Source organism: Anastrepha obliqua, chromosome 5 (genome assembly GCF_027943255.1).
Source record: "Anastrepha obliqua isolate idAnaObli1 chromosome 5, idAnaObli1_1.0, whole genome shotgun sequence".
In the NCBI taxonomy this organism is placed as follows: Eukaryota; Metazoa; Arthropoda; class Insecta; order Diptera; family Tephritidae; genus Anastrepha; species Anastrepha obliqua.
Genome location: NC_072896.1, coordinates 119,372,256 through 119,389,067, shown reverse-complemented (window position 1 = coordinate 119,389,067; position 16,812 = coordinate 119,372,256). Strand labels below are relative to the sequence as shown.

The following is a 16,812-nucleotide window of genomic DNA, read 5'->3' as shown; positions in this document are numbered from 1 at the left end:
TAAATAAATTTAATTGAAAAAAATCGATATCGATGACTGTTTTTTTAACATAGCACACTCAATTGATAAGTCGAACAAATTCGATAAATCGAACTGCGCCTGTTTTAATTAGTTCGAGTTATCGCGAGTGCACTGTATACACATTTTGAAGAGATTGGGTAGTCCGCAATTAATTTTTGGAAAAGATTTTTGTAGTACAAATTTTAAATGTATTTTCTAAACTGGTTTATAAGAATTAAATGGTTAGCATTGACAGTGATAATTCGGCGCTTTTTAATATATATTAACCCTTAATTGATGACGTGGGGTCAAGTAGACCCTGCCGATCACGTTTATTGCGCTAATATTTTACTCTACATATGAAAGTAATAAGCAAATAAATGATGGAAGATTTCTAGTAAAAATGGTGTTACCGGTTCTTATGCCGGCACGTTAATAATTAGTTGCCTAGAGCTGCTTGTATGGTAATGTATATATGTATATGTGTGTACGTATATATATGTCTGTATGTATTATACAAATATTTCTAAACCATTACCAGTTTTCTAAAGCAAGTCACTCATACCTTATTACGATTGGTGATCGAGTTTGTGCTTTTATGTAGAAAAAATATAAAAAAAATTAATTTATGTAGAGAAAAATATATAATAAAAATTTGTGCATGTGCCGTCAAAGTCTTTCTTCAAATCACGTGGTGCTTTTTAGTTAATTTTTAAATGAAATTGCCTACCGCTCTCTCTTCCGATCATATGCGTATGTATGGGTAATATATGTTACACCACACCCGAAATGATCACTTCGGTCATCCAGATTTATGTGGTTCCATAGTGTAGCGGTTATCACGTCTGCTTTACACGCAGAAGGTCTCCAGTTCGATCCTGGATGGAACCAGTTGGTTAATAATTTTTATTGAGGAAAATAGTATTTTTTCAACACATACAAGGTGGCGCGAAATTAATCAAGATTTCCATCACTCGAAATCATTGCTTTTTATTCAGTAAAAAGTTATTTAAACCAAATTTGTGTAATTAATTGTATGCCACCTATTACTTAAATATTTTGAAAACCAGTAAATGTAATTGAGAGTATCAAAGCTGCTAGTGTCGCTGGAAAATTTGCGATACTAATCCGATCGGTATTTTTATTGACCCTCTGATCATACCATTTCGACCCAATTATGGTTCCGAGTACTTAACGAGTACTAAGAGCAAAGTAAGCATTTCTTTCATTCTGAAACCGGACAAAATTGCTTTTGACTTACCTAAATCGTACGGACTTAAGAATTTAACATCCTTAATTCAGAAAACAATCAAAAGTATATTCTTCTCTCCATACCTCTTAGATGCAAACTCCATTCGCTTGAACCCTTCATGATTGGTCTACATTAAAACAAACACGGAATCGAAATTGACCTTGCAGTAACTAGTTTTCGTAGGTAAAATACTCAACAGATTGAAGAAAAGTGCGCTATGAGAACACTTGGACTTCGAGAAAACTTAATCGCCAAGATATTTGACACGGCGTTTTTGAAGTGCAGGACATTCACAGAGGAGGTGTTGTACCAACTCAATTTCTTCTTCATCTTCACAACTCCTCCAGAGCTCATTGTTAGGTATACGCATTCTATTCGCTAAGGTGCCAATAGTGCAGTGATCCTGATAGTGGTAGTTCTGGTAGTTGATCTGTTGAATCCAAGCGGACATTTTGTCCTGTTAAGATTTAGTTTTGGCCAGAGCGCTTTGCAGACTATGCAGTTAGTAGTCAGAGACCACCTTCTATTGGTTTCCTCGATTACGCTTAAGTCAATCGTAGTATACAGTTCGTTTAGAGCAGGGGTGTGCAAAAGCCGGCCTTCTTGCTAATTTTATCCGGCCCGTTGAAAAATTCCGCACATAAATTTTTTTAAACTCTTTTATGAGATTTTGTTGACATCAGCATTATTAGTGTGCGTACTGTATATATAATAGTCTTAATAAAATGGGCGGTCGGCTAACTACACTAGTGTGGACGATGTCGTGAGCTTGAAACAATCCTAGTGTGTTTCACACGGGTCGCTCGCGACGATCGCTCTCAGGGCGGTTTTTTCGTCAAACACAAAGGAGATCGCGCTAGGTTCGAAATGCCTGTGAGTACGGCATATGCCATAGATGACTAGATGTGAAACTCTTTTTCTCGTGAGAGCGCTGAAAAATGTGCATTTTTTATAACATTTTCCAATATTGCCACACCGGTAGAAACATGAATTGGGTATTTTTGAATCAAAGGTCTGGAATTTTTAGTTTCCACACCACCCTTGAGGTTAGTATTTAGTGTGCGGTTGCCCAATAGCCTTATATCACTCGTAAACACCTACATATACTAAAAATAAGCACAATCCGTACGAAATATGTACATAAATAAGCAAAAAATTTAAAAATTTATATGTAAATGAAATTATTTAAAACTGAAATACAAAAGTAATTTAATAGTAATAAAGTTATGAACCCGAAAAACATAAGTTATAATTAAAAACATGACTTATTGCGATTTTTTAATATAACACAGAAAGTGGGTAACAAAAAAAAATTCTCAAACAACGAACAGAATAAGTTAAAGCAGATTACCTTTAATTTTTGTAAAATATCTCAAACACAAATTCAGTTCCCTTACCTACGCTTTTCAACCATAGAATATTTACGTATATATAAATTTACATAAACCAACACACAGTTTTCAACCTTTCAATTTCGATGTGCAAGAAGCCCCTGTTGAAATTCAACTAGAACTAATTGACTTACAATCAAATATTTTACTAAAAGAAAATTTTCACTCAAACGAATTGAGTGCTTTCTATGGCGCTTTGAAATGAACATTTCAAACATTTTTTGAACTATGTTCAAAAATACCTTGTTTTATTTGGTTCGACATATATTTGTGAAAGAACTTTTTCTTTAATGGTTTCCACGAAAAATAAATATCGATCACAAATTACTGACGAAAATCTACACTCGGTATTAAGGATTGCTGCAAGTGATTTGGAACCCAATTTTGAAGAAATAATGCCAGATGAACATTCGAGATTTCACGTTTCGCATTAACTTTAAATATGTATTTTACCGTTTGATGTTTTTCTTTTCTTTTTTGAATTCTATTTACTATTATATTTACGAAATACAATATAAATGTTAAATTGTAATAACTATGTGTCAATATAAAATAATTTTTATCATTAAGACATAAATAAGTAAATGTTTCATTGACTGGTTTATCTAATAGGCATTTATTTATAAAAATATTTCTTGAAAAATTACGTGACATATTTTATTCAAATTGAAATGATACTTAGTGTTTTTGTCAAAAAAAAATTGGCAGGGAAAAAACTCCATCCAAAACATCCGCTTGTGCAAAGCATATGCGGTATAGTCCTCCGGCCCGGTAGACATTTTGAAAATTTCATTTTGGCCCGCGCTTTAAAGTATTTGCCCACCCCTGGTTTAGAGGAATGCTTATGTCTCCAAACACTCGCTGAAGTTGAAGTTCAGAGTCTTTACTTGCATACTCCTCCGCTCTTTCATTTCCTGCCACTCCAGAGTGGCCGGGAACCCAACAAAGTGTGGTGTTGTGTTGTGTTGTTGGAAAAGCGAGAGAGACCTCCTGCATTCTTTAACACATCTTGAGTTAATGCGCGCTGCTTGACTATCAACAAAAATGGTGAGATTTGCTGGATGTTAGCGTAGAGCTCAGCTAGGAAGACGCCCCACCATTTTAGGGGTCTAAAGAAGCAATTTAAGGATAATTGTGCCGAATACACTCCCCATCCAGTGCCATTGTCTATCTTTGAGCCGTCAGTATCAATATGGTGACCACTGACTCATCTGATTTGAGTCTGGTCTGCAAATCCTTTCTGTCCGGTATTCATATTTTATAGTATTTGTTCAGATCTATCTTGGGAACCAGGGTGGAATATGTAAGATCACTTCCAGCGCCACCTCAGGCGTCAATCGGAACGCACCTGTTATTCCTACACAAGCTAATCGTTGCACTTTTATGAGATCCTTTAGGCAGGATTGTGTGCACCGCCTCCCAACACACGAAAGCTCCATAAGTCTGATCTTATTGTACGCCCAGTGGCTCATATATGGTTTCAGACCCCATTTTTTGCCAAATTTCCTCTTACAGATAAAGAGGGGACTACAAGCTTTCTTCGTCGATTGCTATGTATATACATATACATATATATATATTTTTTTTTTGACGCCCTAATTAAGTTTCCATGTCTGGGCTTAAGTTGTTTTCAAAACAATGCAAAATATTGTTTATATATATTTCTTAGCGAAACGGAAGCGTTACGACATACGTCAAATTCCACGGGATATATTTTCGTAGAATATTTGAATCCAGTAGCTCTCACCTAAAGGCGCCGTTTAGGCGGTTACTTCAAAGAGCCACTCAAAAAACAATTTCGGAAAGTCGTTAGTGGATTAAAATGAAAAAAAATTTATTCTAAAGAATTGTACTAGGAGACTTCCCTGGCGAAACCTTCATGGCATGAACGTTAAAGTCTCTAAAAATTTACTACTAATTTAGTGGACCTTACAAAACCAAATTCGGGCTAACTTTTGCTAACCCAGCGGCGAGTGTTTTATTCTTGAGAAAGTACAGTGCACTCGCGGTAACTCGAATAGCCGCTAAGTCGAACGACGTGCTAACTCGAACACATTTTTTCCCCTATTGACTTCTTTGTAACTCGAACAATAAAAAAGCGCTATAACTCGAACAAAAAAACAAATTTATTTGTACACACATTCTTTTCAAACATGTACATGTATACATGTATATGTATATAAATTATATGTATACTAGTGTATTGTCCATATGAATATTTCGGCGTTAATATCCCGTTAGTTTTCTGGGAACAACATCTTGCATTGACCAAATTGCTTTAAATTTGTCATTTGTAGTGTATCAGTGCATGTGAGTAATGGATCGTAAAAGGTTGAAGTGTTTAACATTAAAAGAGAGGGCTGAAGTCCTTAACAAAATTAATTAAGTCTTATAAAAAAGAAAGATAAGGCAATTTATGGCTTGCACTAACGCTACCGGCAACCATAAGCTTAAACTTCTCGTTATTGACAAAGCAAGAAATCCTCGTGTTTTCAAAAATTTTAACTGTCCGGTGGAGTACAAAAATTCCAAATCAGCCTGGATGACTTCGGCGATTTTCAAAGACTGGTTTCATAATTCGTTCGTGCCGCAGGTAAAATTCATTAAAACAATTTTTTTAACCAAGTTAAATGACTTTAATATTTAGGTAAGAAAATATTTGAAAGATGGGGGACTACCTGCGAAGGCTCTTCTTCTAATTGATAATGCCCCATCACATTCCAACGAAATCGAATTAAAGTCCGAGGATGGTTTAATTTTAACTATGTTTATGCCGCCGAATGCGACACCATTGATACAGCCAATGGACCAAAATATTATTCGTATAACGAAACTATACTACAGAAATTTTCTACTGGCTTCCATTTTCAACAATCGATCGAAAAATCGATATCGATGACTGTTTTTTTAACATAGCACACTCAATTGATAAGTCGAACAAATTCGATAAATCGAACAGCGCCTGTTTTAATTAGTTCGAGTTATCGCGAGTGCACTGTATTTCAAAATAATAATAAATCTTTCGAATCACATCACAGATAAATTTTTTTTATTTGAAAATTTGTAAAATTTTTTTAGTACTGTTATTTTTGTTCTCGCAACTGAAAACATATAATAATAATAGTCTTTCGCATCACATCAGAAATACATTTGTTTAGTTCGAAAAATCTAGTATTTTCTTGGTCCTGCTATTTTCGAGCTCGCAACTGTAAACATATCATAATAATATATCAAAATAATAAAAAATTTTCGAATCACAGCAGAGACACATTTTTTTTCGTTGAAAATATGTAATATTTTTTTAGTACTACTATTTTTGTTCTCGCAATTGTAGAAATATAATTATAATATTTTAAAATAATAATACATTTTTCGAATCACATCAGAGATACATTTCTTCAATTGAAAAAAGCTAATATTTTTTAGTACTGCTATTTTCGTGCTCGCAGCTGTAAACATAAAAAATAATATTAAAAAATAATTATAAAAACTTTCGAATCACATCACAGATAAATTTTTTTTATTTCAAAATATGTACCATTTTTTTGTACTGCTATTTTTGTTCTCGCAACTGTAAATGGTTTTAGTTGTGTTATAAGCTATATTCGCATAAATTGTTTTGAGATTTGTTTAAATTGCAGTTTTGCAAATTTTCTTAACTTTTAATTAAATTGAATTATAAATTTCATCGTCGGAATTGAGTGAAAAAAACATTGCGAACTTTTTACTTCACCTAATATTTTATACTCTACGAAAGTGTAAACCATATAATTAAGGCGCCCTGTTAAGAAATACGGAAGCATATCTCAGATTTCTTCTAATATATGTCGATAAACTTACGCATGCGCAGCGACTCATCGCCGCCATCAGCAGCTGTTGCGAAATTTGCCTCACTCAACAAATTTTTAACCACCTGGCCTTTTCGCTATCGTCACATTTAACTGTGTGCATTTGTGTTTTTTTGCTTTTGTGTTGTTTTTTGACAAACTTTAAACTTCCTCTTTACTTCACCTCCACGTTCGAGGAAGTGAAATAGGTTAAACAACAATACGCACGCTTCCACTCCTGCACGTCACTGCCGGCACGTAGATTCATAGAATTCTCCAATGTGCGGCGAATTATTTAAATTCTGCTTATCACGAGATTTAAACAAACAAATACTAAAAATAATTTGCAAAGCATTTAATTGGGAGCCACACTAAGGCCAACATCAGAAATTGTAAATTAAGCTTTTTTTGTTGTTATTGTAGATATGACTTTATGTGCGCAAATATATGGATATGAATATGCAGCTACTTCAGCATAGCTAAGCCTTCCAAATATACGTTAACCTATTAAATATTTTTATACACACATACACACATATACACATGTATATGTAGGAATTAATCATTTGGTCATTTGCATACAGGGAATTCATAGTTCAATTTATGTAGTAGCGGCATTACTATTTTGCGGAAGCTACAATTTTATTTATCGTTCACTAAGAATGAAAACAAAAGTGGTTAGTGTTGTTGTTTTTTGTGCCAATATTAAATTGGCAATTAGTGTTACTGATTATTGTTTTTCTTCTTAGTAACGCATTAGCATAATACTTCTGCGTTTTTGCCAAGAGTTCAACGTCTTTTTGACATTTCAAAAACAAATGTTTCGTAATTAAGTTATTTCTAGGCTTCTGTTTTTCTAATTTGCGGAAGAATAATTTGCATTATTTTACTACGAATATATTTATCCTAATCACTATTTGTTCGTACTCCTACGATTTCCTCTCAAAATTATAGACAACAAAAACTATATAATGTAAAATTTCAAAGTTTTTACAAAATTGAAGAAAAATGTTTCAAAATTGCTAACTTTGTACAAAATTAAAATTAAATTTTTCAAAACTTCAAACTTTGTACAAAAGTAAAAATTTTTTTTTACAAATTTCAAACTTTCGACTATCGATCAAGTACATAGGATAGTGCGAATAATAGAAAATGCTTTTGAAGAAAGAAAAACCTGCTCTGCGGTATTCCTTGATATATCCAAGGCGTTCGACAAAGTATGCCAGTATGGGCTACAGACGAATATAAATGTGTTGCTACCCAAGCAGTACTCCACCATCCTACATTCGTATTTATCCGACCGTTACTTCATAATAAAACAAGAAGATTCATATTCATGTCTCAAACCAATCAAAGCAGGGGTTCCCCAGGGAAGCGTACTTGGCCCTTTATTGTATTTGCTCTTTACATGCGATCTGCCATGCAATTCAAACTGCGCAACAGCTACTTTTGCCGACGATACAGCTATTCTTTCGATAGGAAACACGGAAAACACATCGACATCACAATTACAATTAGCCATAAATGAAATATATGACTGGACCAATAAATGGCATATTAAATTAAATGAAAGCAAGTCTGTGCATATAAATTTCACCCAAAACAAAATCAAATATGTTCCAATATATTTAAATGGTAGACAGGTTCCATACTCAAATACTGCAAAGTACCTGGGCATGACTCTAGACGCCAAGCTAAGATGGAAAGCCCATGTAAAGAAAAAGAAAGAAGAAATGGAATTAAAATACAGAAATATGTATTGGCTTATGGGAAAGGAATCAGCACTATCCACCAATAATAAAATGATTGTATAAAAACAAATTCTGAAGCCTGAAGCCTACGGCGCACAGTTATGGGGCTGCTCCAGCCAAAGTAAAATTCAATCTATACAAAGGCTCCAAAACAAAATTATTACATGTGCAGTCGGTTCTCCGTGGTATATCCGTAGTTCCGATCTTGAACGCGACCTAAATATTGACTCGGTGGCAGACACGCTAAAAAAGATAGCAAAAGCTCATGATGAAAGGTTAAAAAACCACGTCAATACGGAGGCCACTATTCTCGCTAATCCAGCTAATTGGAGAAGAAGACTGAAACGCAGAAAGCCCAAAGACTTAATGTAATATACTAACCACACCTTAGCGTTAATTGTTGTATATACCTTATTTTCTAAATTCTAAACAAATTGCTCGTTAGTTAATAAAATTTTTCCTTGTAACTAGTCGCAATGTAAAATAATAAAAAAAAAAACAACAAAAAAAAATTTCAAACTTTGTACAAAATTAAATTTTTTTTTTAAATTTCAAACTTTGTACGAAATTAAAAAAAAAATTAAAATTTTCAAACTTTGTACAAAATTACAACAAAAAAATATTCGAAATTTCAAACTTTGTACAAAAGTAAAAAAAAAAAATTTTTTTCAAAATTTCAAACTTTCTACAAAAGTAATATTTTTTTTTTCAAAATTTCAAATTGTGTACAAAATTTAAAACAAAAATGTTTCAAAATTAAAAAAAATTTTTTTCCGAAATTTCAAACTTTGTACAAAATTACAAAAAAAAAAATTTCAAAACTTTCAACTTTTTACTCCGAATTTTTAGAATTTTTCTGTATGTAGTTTTAGAGCGGCCGCCGTAGCCGAATGAGTTGGTGCGTGATTACCATTCGGAATTCACAGAGAGGTCGTTGGTTCGAATCTCGGTGAAAGCAAAATTAATAAAAACTTTTTTCTAATAGCGGTCGCCCCTCGGCAGGCAATGGCAAACCTCCGAGTGTATTTCTGCCATGAAAAAGCTCCTCATGAAAATATCTGCCGTTCGGAGTCGGCTTGAAACTGTAGGTCCCTCCATTTGTGGAACAACATCAACACGCACACCACAAATAGGAGGAGGAGCTCGGTCAAGCACCTAACAGAAGTGTACGCGCCAATTATTTATTTTTATTTTAGTTTCAGAGCGGCCGCCGTAGCCGAATGGGTTGGTGCGTGACTACCATTCGGAATTCAGAGAGAGAACGTCGGTTCGAATCTCGGTGAAATATCAAAATTAAGAAAATGGCAATGGCAAACCTCCGAGTGTATTTCTGCCATGAAAAAGCTCCGCTGCCGTTCGGAGTCGGCTTGAAATATTAGGTCCCTCCATTTGTGGAACAACATCAACACGAACACCACAAATAGGAGGAGGAGCTCGGCCAAACACCCAAGAAGGGTGAACCAGCTAGTTATACATATGTATATACCTTCTACTCAAATATGAACGAGACGGTATCAATAAAACGGTCCGCGGATGACATATGGTAAAAATAAATTTTTTGTTTTTTGGTAGGATTGTTATAAGCTTACATGGCAAATTTCAGCGTGATATGTCACATAGTTTGTTTTCTGTGCTACTGTAAACAAGTCAAGCTCGAGTGTGTTCTTCGAATTTAACGATGGAAATTCAAGTTGAACAAAGAATTTGTTTGAAATTTTGTTATTCCAACAAAATTTCGACTTCAGACGCCTTTAAAATGTTGCAGACAACCTATGGGGACTCTGCTCTATCGCGTGCACGTGTTTTCCAGTGGTACAAAAAAACCAAAAAACCACGCCAAAGTCGCTCAAAAATTAAGGTTATACTGACTGTTTTTTTCGATTACGAAGGTGTGGTGCACTCGGAGTTCCTTCCGCAAGGCCGATCGGTTACCGCTGAATATTATTTAGACGTTTTAAAGCGTTTGCGCGCGAACATTCGTCTTAAAAGGAAGAAATTGTGGGACAACAAGTCATGGTTCTTGCATCACGATAATGCACCAGCTCACACATCACGTCTTGTTCGCGATTATTTGAACAAAAATAATGTTAATATTAATGCATATTAGTATGGTGGCCAGCTTTAGATAAATTGTACATTAAAAGAACCATGGCACACGTACAAAGAATGGCCAGTCTTTGCATCTGCGGGGCCCTCAGAACCACACCCACAGATGCACTAAATATCATGCTTAACAGTTTACCAATAGAGCAGTACGGTAAGCAAACAGCTGCCAAAGCAACTCTCAGACTAAGAGAAATCGGCCTACTCAGAACGAACCAAAGAGGACACTCCTCAATTTTAGAACAATTCCCCTGCATTCCCAACACAATGGATTTCTATAGGACCAAGGACATCAATTTTAATAAATCCTTTGTCACAGTATTTCCTTCCAAAGAGGAATTGGATAACGGGCTCATTGTTAATGACTTAAACATCTACACAGATGGCTCAAAACTGGATAACAAAGTAGGTGGAGGGGTCTACTCCGACAAACTCGGAGTATGCCAATCATTTCGCATACCTGATCATTGCAGTGTATTTCAGGCGGAAGTCACTGCCATAAAAGAGGGGCTTAAAGAAATAAAAACGAGAGTATTATCCACAAATGAAGTCTTCATTTACTCGGACAGTCAAGCAGCAATAAAAGCGCTGGAATCAAAAACGCACTCGTCAAAAATAGTTCTAGAATGTTTTAAACTACTAGATGGCGTATCTAAGTGCTACAAGGTGCACCTTATCTGGGTACCAGGCACAGGAACATTCCAGGAAATTGTAAGGCGGATGAACTTGCAAGAGCGCTGATACCCATGCCTATAGCCACTTGTAAATTACTTATAGACAGGGAAACCATCAAAAAGGTAAATAAAATCTGGCAAAACCTCACAACATGGGAACTAAGCAGACAGACATGGCCGAACTGGAGCAGCGGTCGATCGAAGATCTTGCTAAGATTGAATAGAGAATCTATAAGAAAAATGATAGGTGTATTAACAGGTCATTGTTTAATAGGCAGCCACGCTAGAAGGTTAGGACTACCTTACTTCGATTTCTGTAGAAGGTGTCTAAATACAGAAGAAGAGGAAACAGTCAGACACCTTTTATGTGAGTGTGAAAGCCTAGCTAGGTGAAGGCTGCGCACCCTCGATACAGCATTTCTAACCGATGTAGCGGATATAGCCCATCTAAAACTAACGAAGCTCTGCTCGTTTATTAAAGCAACCGGATGGTTTGAAAGGGAACACGTAGAGTAAGGATAAGCTCCAGTGGTATCACAATGGACCTGCCGAAGGTCTAAGTGTGTCTTACGACAACCACCCTACCTACCTACCTACCTAATGTTAATATCGTTCCGCAAGCACCGTATTCGCCTGATATGGCTCCATGTGAGTTTTTCCTGTTTCCCAAGCTCAAGTTGCCGCTCCGTGGAAAATATTTTGAGACAATTGAAGTCATAAAAGAGAATTCGAAGAACACACCCGAGCTTGACTTGTTTACAGTAGCACAGAAAACAAACTATGTGACATATCACGTTGAAATTTGCCATGTAAGCTTATAAAAAATTATTTTTGCCATATGTCATCCGCGGACCGTTTTGTTGATAACGTCTCGTTCATATTTGAGCAGAAGGTATATAAATAATTAGTTTTAGAGCTCATCGAATTTTAATCTAACAAAATGCAAATTTGAAGTTACTAAAAATACGTTGATTTTTGTAATTTTTTTCACGATGTTAGTCTTTTATTTCCGAACAAAAAATTCGAGCGTTGAAGAAAAAAGGTTTCATACTAAAAACTAAATGACTTTTTTCTTATACATATGTCTCGTTTTTTCTAGAAAATGGCAGGCAATATTGAAAAATTTTCTGTTTTATTTTTTGTTTTTATTTTAATTATTCTTTTTTTTTAATTTTTTTCTCTTGCATTCCAGACAGCTACCGGAAAAGCGCTCAATGCTATTTTGAAGCTCATTGCATTGTTTCTGATCGAATAGCGTTATGTTGAAGCCTTTACATGCATCGAGAATAGAACTTTTGTTATCTTTAATAGCTGCCTAGAGCATCTCCGGGAGGACTTCACAATCACATATCTGCACTTTCTCCCTGGTGATTCCAGGTCCACCTATGCAAGCGCAGACTAGAGACAGCCAGCAGAACCTCCAGAAGCTCTTTGAGCAAAGAAAGCAACCTCGTGGACGCCAGCTATTCATTCATGTCTCTGTAACACATCCTGTGCTGTAGGAAAACTCATTACGATACATCAAATGCGCCTCTTTAGTCTAGAAAATGGTGAGAAGAAACATTTCTCATTTTTCCATTCCTCTCCACTAAGTATGGCGAAGGCTGGCGAATGATCAATAGAGTTTTCTTCTAGATGCCATCCAGTACCAGTTTCTCTTTCGGTCTTGTAGGTGTCCGTGTGGAAATTGTCGAGCAAATTTCGAAGGAGCTCTGAATCTCTAAATTGTTCTATAGTAAGCAAACAGATGTTATGTTTCCTCCCAAAGGCCACTGCTGGCATAAGTATCTCATGTATGCTATTTTAGTCCAGTACGTTGGGCATTGCTCTAACATCTGTTCAAATATTTATCTGTGTCCAGGAGTCCAAACGTTGTTCTATAATTCATAAAACACAAACACAAACTTAATTTAATAAAAAGTATTAAAAATAACTCCTGAAGTTTTACTCATCACTGGACTAAAGCCTCCTACGTGGTAATGGTCTGATCCATATCGAGTATACTCAAAGTACCGAATCGGGTTGAAGAACTACAAGAAACAAGTACTGCCATTCTATTGTAGAAACTGAAAAAAGTTAAATTTTGCAGGCCTGTGTTATTTGATTTATTAAAGAGACGAAGTGGTATGAAAACATTGGTAATTAGACAGCTCAAAAAAGTACTCCAGTCCTAAGTGTGCTTTAGCCCTTTACACCCTCATGGAGAGCGGAAAATACCATAACCTTTTCTCCAAAGTATTGTATACCCTTAGTGTAGCTCTCCTACTTTTCATCATTTGCCTACAAACATCATCGATACCAGATGACTTGCATTAATCAGAAGAGGCAAGTTAAGGCGAAATGGGCAAGTGAAATATCACCCATTATTCAATTTGTATTTGCAAAATATACAGAACCGCTGAGTAAGGTAATAAAATATAGCGTAATATGACCAAACCCATCCAAACCCATGTGACCGTGACTTTACTAGCTTTACTTAAGCAACAAGTTTTTTTTTAAGTAATAAAGATGACTAGACTTTAGCTGGGCTGTTTGGTCATTGACTTTACAGCTTACTACTATAGTTACAAGGTTTTTAATCATATGCAAAAACTATGTTTCTAAGCTTCGATTCTCTTTTTTATTCAAAGAATTTTTTATGTAATTTTTATTCACACCTTCATTATTTTATATCACCTAACAGAATAAACCCAAAGTGTTTACAAGCGCTTCAACTGGCAATTTGAATTTTTTTTTGTTATTTTGTTTGTTTATTTTTGCTTGTGGAAGGCCATAAAATGCTTACTTTACATATGTAAACATTCTGAATTTAGCAAAGTCAATAAAATATCTAGAAATATTGCTTACTTACTCAAGAACGTATTGATACTGGCAGCATATTTTATTTTTATTACATATTTAAATAATGGGTGAGTTTTTAGATACATAGAATTTTCAATAGAAATGTGTAATATGATAGATATGTAGAATGCGTATGTCAAACCAGATATCCAAATATATATATCCATGCATAAACTTTAGAGAAATTTATATTCGGAAAAAAAGTCAAAAGTAAAGGAAATCATTGATTTTTTTTATTAGTAAGAGTAGAGTATATTATTTATTGTATTTTTGGCTTGCAAGCAGATCCAAGAGCATTTTGGCATCATCAAGTAATTCCTCCTCGAAAGTGACGTTTGGTGCTGTTAGACTTGATGTATAAGAATCTGATGGGAATAATCATGAAATTAGAACATCTTCATTAATCGCTGAACTAGAACCCTTCCTGGAATTATGTAATCGGCATCGTCTATAATCTTTGTTTCGCACTTCTTGCGTATCCTCAGACAATTGGCCCAGAGATAAAATTGCGATTCATTTTAACCATGAAGAAGGATTATAAGAAAGATTATAAGAAATGTGCAAAATGGTTTGCATGAATCTAATCAGGTCATGGGGTGAGGAAAGACCATATTGGGAGGCTACTTCGTTTTCGGGCTTAGAACAAATTTTGTTCAGATCATTCATCTCTATAGGAAACCACTGAAAAAAGAAGCATTTGGAAGAGAGAATATCTTAATCAAATTATAGGAAGCTTATTTCTGATGTGTGTATAAGTGTTTTGATCGAATCAAAATTCTATCTTGCTGCCTTCCAGTAACTTATTTTACTAGTTGAGTTATAAACATAAAAATAATATATAAATAAAATTCATATCGAAATAAATTACCTATTCAACTAACTATTGCTTTTCATCGAAAGAATCCTATTTTCACAAAAATCACTTTTGAGGCTTCGTTATAAAGAGGATTGAAATCAGGTTTTATTGATTTCCAAGACAAAATTGTTCAAAAATGATTACAATTTTAACATATATTCACTTTAGCTCGATATGACCACCTTTTGCCTGGACTATAGCCTTCAAACGGTCAAAAAATTAGTTGCATGCTGCTCGAATGTGATCTTGAGGTATTTTGGCCCATTCTCGTAATCGCTTTTTTCAGCGCATCCATACTGGCATATTTTTTAATCCTCAACTTGCTCTGCAAAATGGACCAGATGGAATAGTCCATCGGATTTGCGTCTTGCATGATTTTTAACCATTCTTGGTTCACACGAGCTTTATGAGACGGTGCCGAGTCCTGTTGGAACGCCCATGGTCTACGACCGAAATGTTTGCGTGTCCTCGGCTCTAAAGCAGCTTCTAAAACATTTTCCCGATAATAAGTCGCATTCACTTTGACACCAGGCTCGATAAAAACGATTGGAGAGCGTCCATCGGCGGTCACTGCGGCCCAAACCATTACTTGCGATGGCAAATTGCTTCGAATGGCCATACGTAGGCTCAAATTCTCGTATGAGCGCTCGGTCACAGAACACGATCGTTTTGAGTGTTTATGAACTGCTCAATTGGGAAATTTTTTTCATCAGAAAACACAATGTTAGGAAATTCGCCACGTTCGTGCAAGCGCAACAACTCCTTTGCTCTTTCGCACCGAACTTTTTTTTGCTAGGGGGAAAGTTCGTGTGCTTTTTGGAACTTGTATGCCTTGACCTTGAGCTCATTTTTCAAGATGCGTCGAATGCTGTCTTGCGATATTTTCAGTTCTTTGGCCATTTTTCTTCCACTTCGACGTGGATTTCGTTCAAGTCGAGCCTTCAATTTCCGACCCATTTCTGGCGTTGTTGCGGTTTTTTTTGGTCCACCTCCATAGCGTTTTGCAATGCTACCAGTATCATTGTGACGTTGTATAGTGCGATACACAAACATTTTATTCACTTTGAGGTGACTGAGCTCACGAACTGGCTGGTTGTGATTTTCCAGCCAAATATAACGCAATCACACTATTACGTTTAAATTCCATCACAGAAAAAAAAATTCAACAAAACTGAGACGCTGATGCTTTTAAGGCTTATAAACAATATATTGAACTGTCATTAGAACAATTTTGACGTTGATGTCATGAGCTGTTTTACAGATACAAACAGTGTGAAGTTGGTAACACTTCATATCGTTCACCCTGTATATATATACATATATGTATATATATATAGATTTGTTTTGGCTATACAAATGGAGGGACCTACAGTTTCAAGACGACTCCGAACGGCAGATATTTTTATGAGGAGCTTTTTTATGGCAGAAATATTCTCGGAGGTTTGCCGTTGCCTGTCGAGAGGCGACCGCTATTACAAAAAACGTTTCCTTCATGTTGGTGTTTCACCGAGATTCGAACCTACGTTCTCTCTGAACTTTGGAGGTCCAACGCAGAACAAGCGAAAACTTTGAATGGACACGACGAAATCGATTCTTTTATACGGATGCGAGATTCGCCAAGGGTGCAATGCCGGCGGAAAACTCTGCAATCTATGCAACGCACCTGCGCTCTCAGAGTGGACAGATCTGAAGCAACGATGTTAGTTATCAGCGGAACCATACCTATAGATATTCTAGCACAAGAGCGCAAACGGATATGGGAGGCAAAAAACACAGGAATCCCAGTACGACGCTTATCCGATATTCGAATTCAAACGCTCACACTTTGGCAGGCACGATGGAACCCTGAACGGTATGGTAGATAGATAGCGAGACTAATACGCGATCTAAAAAAGTGGGTAGAAAGAAAGCACGGTGAGGTTAACTATTACTTCACACATTTTTTGTCCGGACATGGGTCCTTTCGCAAGCATTTGTGGCGAATGGGAAAAGTGAGCCAACCAAACTGCATATATGGAGATACTGAATACTGAATACCGTCCCGGGGTGGAGGGAAAAATGCAAGAGAAGAGATGGGATATTTTTAGTGGAATCACGACACACGTAGTAGCGACGGT

The 16,812-nt window shown here is 35.8% G+C and overlaps 1 non-coding gene across 1 annotated transcript; it reads left to right on the top strand.

Annotated features, from left to right (window-relative positions):
- Positions 1-818: 818 nt before the first annotated feature.
- On the top strand, positions 819-891 carry Trnav-uac (transfer RNA valine (anticodon UAC)). The gene has a single exon. It is a non-coding gene; the product is annotated as a tRNA-Val (tRNA).
- The last annotated feature ends 15,921 nt before the right edge of the window (positions 892-16,812 follow it).